The following is a 6,000-nucleotide window of genomic DNA, read 5'->3' on the forward strand; positions in this document are numbered from 1 at the left end:
CTTCTCTCACCTTCTCTCCATCTCTCTGTCTCCATTTCTGGAGACAAACTATCTCCCAATGTCTTTAGAAACCCGTTGATTCTCGCAGCTATCTTGATAATCCTTCCCACCCTGCCACCTGTAAAAAAAAACACAAAATAAATACTATTCTCTTTTCTCAGTTCCTCTGTCTCAACTGCATCACTTCCCAGGACAAGGCTTTCCTTTTCAGAAAATCAGAGATGTCCTTCAAAAAAAATGGAGTTTCCTTTCCTCTTCTATTGATGGTGTCCTCAACAGCATCTTCTCCATTTTGCCGGACATCCATCTTCCCGCCCCGACTGCCATCATCCTCAATGGGATCTTACCACCAAACGCATCCTTACCTCCCCTCCTCTCTACAGTCTGCAGGGGATTGCTCCCTCCAACATAGTCCTTGTCCATTCGTCCCTCCCCGCTGATACCCCTCCGGGCATTTAACCCGCGTGGAAGAAATGCTACACCTGACCATTCTCCTCCTCCCTTACCTCCATTCAGGACTCCAGGTGAGGCAACACTGCAAGTCCATTGGAGGTAATCTGTCTGCAGTACTCCTGGTGTGGCCTCCTCTATGGCGATGAGACCCAAAGTAGATTAGGGGAACGGCTTTGTTGAATAACTTTACTCTGTCCACAACAAGCAGGATTTCCTGGTGGCCAGCTATTTTAATTCCATTTGACACAGTGGTCCATGGCATCCTCTACTGCCATGATGAGGCTACTCAGGTTAGAGGAGCAACACCTCATATTCTGTCTGGGTAGCCTCCAACCTGACAGCATGAACACCAACTTCTCTAAGGTCTGGTCATTTTTCCCCTTCCCTCTTCCATTCCCCACTGTGGCTCACTTCTCCTCCTCACCAGCCTCTCACCTTCTACCCCCTCTTCATCGGATCTCATTGCATAGCTATAGCTTTCTTGTTCTTATCTACACAGGGGCACAAATAAACAACACTCTCTCTTCTTTGCCTGCCAAAGGTTTATCACTCTCATGTACATGACCCAGATGTCATTGTAGTCCACAGTCATTTCCTTCATGAGAAATGTTCAGAGGTAAAATACATCTCAGAGCTGCTGACTCAGGGCTCCAGCAACCTACATTCCCCCTGTGATGGTGTTGGCTGCCTCTGAGTGTTCCAATTTCCTCTCGCGTCCCAAAGCTGTATGGGTTTGTAGGTTAATTTGGCCACTAAATTGCCCATGGTGCATAGGTGAGTGGTAGAATCTGATGGAAATGTAGGAGGAATAAAGTGTGATTAGTGTATATTAGTGTTATATTGATACCTAATATTCTGAAGGACATGCTTCAATGCTAGAGGGACCAAGTGGATTATTACACTGGACAACAATGATTTTGCTTCCTGAATACTCTTGGGTGTATTTTATTGATTTTGGGCTGCTGATCATGAAAATCACAATGAAATTTCCCTATCACACACAAATTTCTTGAAATCGCCTGTATTCGTTATTCCAATTCATAATTCAAGTCAGAATAACTGATGCCAAGATCAAGGAAGGCATTGTTGTTGGTCCGCAAATCAAACAGGTCTTCAATGGCAGGCAGGCAACTCGAAGAACTTCTAGTGGGATTGGAGGGCATTCAAGGATGTTGTTGAAATTTTACTTGCCAACTACATGCAGCTGGTTGACATCATGCTTCAAACATACAAAACCATGAAGTGCAACGTGTCAGTAAAGATTCATTTTCTGCATAGACTTCCTCCTGGCAAATCTTGGCACTGTTAGTGACGAGCATGGTGAAAGGTTTCACCAGGACATTGCAGTCATGGAGAAACGGTATCAGGGTTGCCGGCTGATTATTGTTGGACACTTAAAAGAGAAGCCTCACACACAAAGTACAAATGAAAATCGAAAAAACATTTTTAGCTTAGTTGGACTACTGCAAAGCATCAGCACCATCATTTGCTAGCTTCAAAATATGAAAGCAAGCTAGCAAATAATATCAAAATGTCAAAATAATATCAAATTAATATATAAAAGTTTTTTCAAGTATGCTAAAAATAACAGAAATGAGAGTAGATATAGGGCTGCTAGAAGATGAGGCAGGAGAAATAATAATGGGGGACAAGGAGATGGCTGATGAACTAAGTGAATATTTTGCATCAGTCTTCACTGTGGAAGACACTAGCAGTATGCTAGATGTTGTAGTGTGTGAAGGAAGAGAAGTGGGTGCAGTTACTGCTACAAGAGAGAAGGTGCTCAAAAAGCTGAAAGACCTAAAGGTACATAAGTCGCCCAGACCAGATGAACTGCACCTTAGGGTTCTGAAAGAGGTAGCGTTAGAGATTGTGGTGGCATTAGAAATTATCTTTCAAAAATCATTGGGTTCTGGCATGGTGTCAGAGGACTGGAAAATTGCAAATGTTACTCCATTCTGTAAGAAAGGAGGAAGGCAGCAGAAAAGAAATTATAGACCAGTTAGCCTGACCTCAGTGGTTGGGAAGATGTTAGAGTCAATTGTTAAGGATGAGGTGATGGAGTACTTGGTGACACAGGACAAGATAGTATAAAGTCAGCTTGGTTTCCTTCAGGGAAAATCCTGCCTGACGAACCTGTTGGAATTCTTTGACGAGATTACAAGTAGGATAGATAAAGGATATGCAGTGGAGGTTGTACATTTGGACTTTCAGAAACCTTTGACAAATTGCCACACATGAGGCTGTTTTCCAAGTTAAGAGCCCATGGTATTACAGGAAAGTTACTAACATCATTAGAGCATTGGCTGATTGGTAGGAGGCAGTGAGTGCGAATAAAAGGATCCTTTTCTGGTTGGCTTCCAGTGGCTAGTGTTGTTCCGCAGGGGTCAGTGTTGGGACCAGTTCTTTTTATCCTGTACATAAATGATTTAGATCAGTGGTCCCCAACCACCGGGCCCCGGACCGGTACCAGGCCGCAAAGCATGTGCTACCGGGCCGTGAGGAAACGATATGATTTGGCAATATGAGTCAGCTGCATCTTTCCTCATTCCCTGTCACGGCCACTGTTGAGCTTGAACGCACGTGATGTCATTACACATGCGAGGTTATTACCTGTGCATCATCCATGTCAGCGCGGGAAGAAGATCAGCTCCTCGAGCTTGCAAATGACGGCCAGCTGAAAAGTATGTTTGACATAACATCTCTGCCAGCATTCTGGATCAAAGTCAAGGCTAAAAATCCTGAGATAGCCACGAAAGCACTGAAAACGTTGCTTCCATTTCCAACATATCTCTGCAATGAATGCAACGAAAACTAAATCGCAGAATAGACTGGACATAAGGAACCCCCTTCGAGTATCGCTGTCTCCCATCACCCCTCGATGGCACTGTCTTGTTGCAGGAAAACAAGCCCAGGGCTCCCACTGATTCAGCGATATTGGTGTGTTGCAATGATTTTATATGTTCATACGGGGAAAATATGTGCTGTGTGTTTAATATCCAAACATTACTTAAAATGTTATGATGCTATTGACTTATATAACCATATAACAATTACAGCATGGAAACAGGCCATCTCTGCCCATCTAGTCCATGCCGAACGCTACTCTCACCTAGTCCTACCGACCCGCACTCAGCCCATAACCCTCCATTCCTTTCCTGTCCATATATCTATCCAATTTTTCTTTAAATGATAATATTGAACCTGCCTCTACCACTTCTACTGGAAGTTCATTCAACACTTACTTCAAGCTCCCCTGTCCTCCCCTGATAATTGACTTATCACTATATTCATGGGAGGAAAATATGCGCCGTGTGTTTAATATTAAATTCGTTAGATAAACCCTTTCAGAAACGAAATTGAGTATATTAGCCACTTATCACCATATCCCGGTCGTGATCAACACCCCCCTCCCCCTCCCCCTCCGAACAGAATTGCCAAAAACAATTTGCAAGAAAAATCGTCACGTACAACACGCATGCGCACTGCTGCCCGCACAAGGCTTCATGGTCATTGTAGTCTTTCTCAGGGTGAACCCAATGTATCTGACAGCTACATACATCAAAGTTGCTGGTGAACGCAGCAGGCCAGGCAGCATCTATAGGAAGAGGCGCAGTCGACGTTTCAGGCCGAGACCCTTCGTCAGGACTAACTGAAGGAAGAGTGAGTAAGGGATTTGAAAGCTGGAGGGGGAGGGGGAGATGCAAAATGATAGGAGAAGACAGGAGGGGGAGGGATGGAGCCGAGAGCTGGACAGGTGATAGGCAAAAGGGATACGAGAGGATCATAGGACAGGAGGTCCGGGAAGAAAGACGGGGGGGGGGTGACCCAGAGGATGGGCAAGAGGTATATCCAGAGGGACAGAGGGAGAAAAAGGAGAGTGAGAGAAAGAATGTGTGCATAAAAAAGAGTAACAGATGGGGTACGAGGGGGAGGTGGGGCCTAGCGGAAGTTAGAGAAGTCAATGTTCATGCCATCAGGTTGGAGGCTACCCATACGGAATATAAGGTGTTGTTCCTCCAACCTGAGTGTGGCTTCATCTTTACAGTAGAGGAGGCCGTGGATAGACATGTCAGAATGGGAATGGGATGTGGAATTAAAATGTGTGGCCACTGGGAGATCCTGCTTTCTCTGGCGGACAGAGCGTAGATGTTCAGCAAAGCGGTCTCCCAGTCTGCGTCGGGTCTCACCAATATATAAAAGGCCACATCGGGAGCACCAGACGCAGTATATCACCCCAGTCGACTCACAGGTGAAGTGATGCCTCACCTGGAAGGACTGTTTGGGGCCCTGAATGGTGGTAAGGGAGGAAGTGTAAGGGCATGTGTAGCACTTGTTCCGCTTACACGGATAAGTGCCAGGAGGGAGATCAGTGGGGAGGGATGGGGGGGACGAATGGACAAGGGAGTTGTGTAGGGAGCGATCCCTGCGGAATGCAGAGAGAGGGGGGGAGGGAAAGATATGCTTAGTGGTGGGATCCCGTTGGAGGTGGCGGAAGTTACGGAGAATAATATGTTGGACCCGGAGGCTGGTGGGGTGGTAGGTGAGGACCAGGGGAACCCTATTCCTAGTGGGGTGGTGGGAGGATGGAGTGAGAGCAGATGTACGTGAAATGGGGGAGATGCGTTTAAGAGCAGAGTTGATAGTGGAGGAAGGGAAGCCCCTTTCTTTAAAAAATGAAGACATCTCCCTCGTCCTAGAATGAAAAGCCTCATCCTGAGAGCAGATGCGGCAGAGACGGAGGAATTGTGAGAAGGGGATGGCGTTTTTGCAAGAGACAGGGTGAGAAGAGGAATAGTCCAGATAGCTGTGAGAGTCAGTAGGCTTATAGTAGACATCAGTGGATAAGCTGTCTCCAGAGACAGAGACAGAAAGATCTAGAAAGGGGAGGGAGGTGTCGGAAATGGACCAGGTAAACTTGAGGGCAGGGTGAAAGTTGGAGGCAAAGTTAATAAAGTCAACGAGTTCTGCATGCGTGCAGGAAGCAGCGCCAATGCAGTCATCGATGTAGCGAAGGAAAAGTGGGGGACAGATACCAGAATAGGCACGGAACATAGATTGTTCCACAAACCCAACAAAAAGGCAGGCATAGCTAGGACCCATACGGGTGCCCATAGCTACACCTTTAGTTTGGAGGAAATGGGAGGAGCAAAAGGAGAAATTATTAAGAGTAAGGACTAATTCTGCTAGACGGAGCAGAGTGGTGGTAGAGGGGAACTGATTAGGTCTGGAATCCAAAAAGAAGCGTAGAGCTTTGAGACCTTCCTGATGGGGGATGGAAGTATATAAGGACTGGACATCCAAGGTGAAAATAAAGCGGTGGGGGCCAGGGAACTTAAAATCATCGAAAAGTTTTAAGAGCGTGAGAAGTGTCACGAACATAGGTCGGAAGGGATTGAACAAGGGGTGATAAAACAGTGTCGAGGTATGCAGAAACGAGTTCGGTGGGGCAGGAGCAAGCTGAGACAATAGGTCGGCCAGGACAGGCAGGTTTGTGGATCTTGGGTAGGAGGTAGAAACGGGAAGTGCGGGGTGTGGGAACTATAA

The sequence above is a fragment of the Mobula hypostoma genome, chromosome 29 (genome assembly GCF_963921235.1).
Source record: "Mobula hypostoma chromosome 29, sMobHyp1.1, whole genome shotgun sequence".
NCBI lineage: Eukaryota > Metazoa > Chordata > Chondrichthyes > Myliobatiformes > Myliobatidae > Mobula > Mobula hypostoma.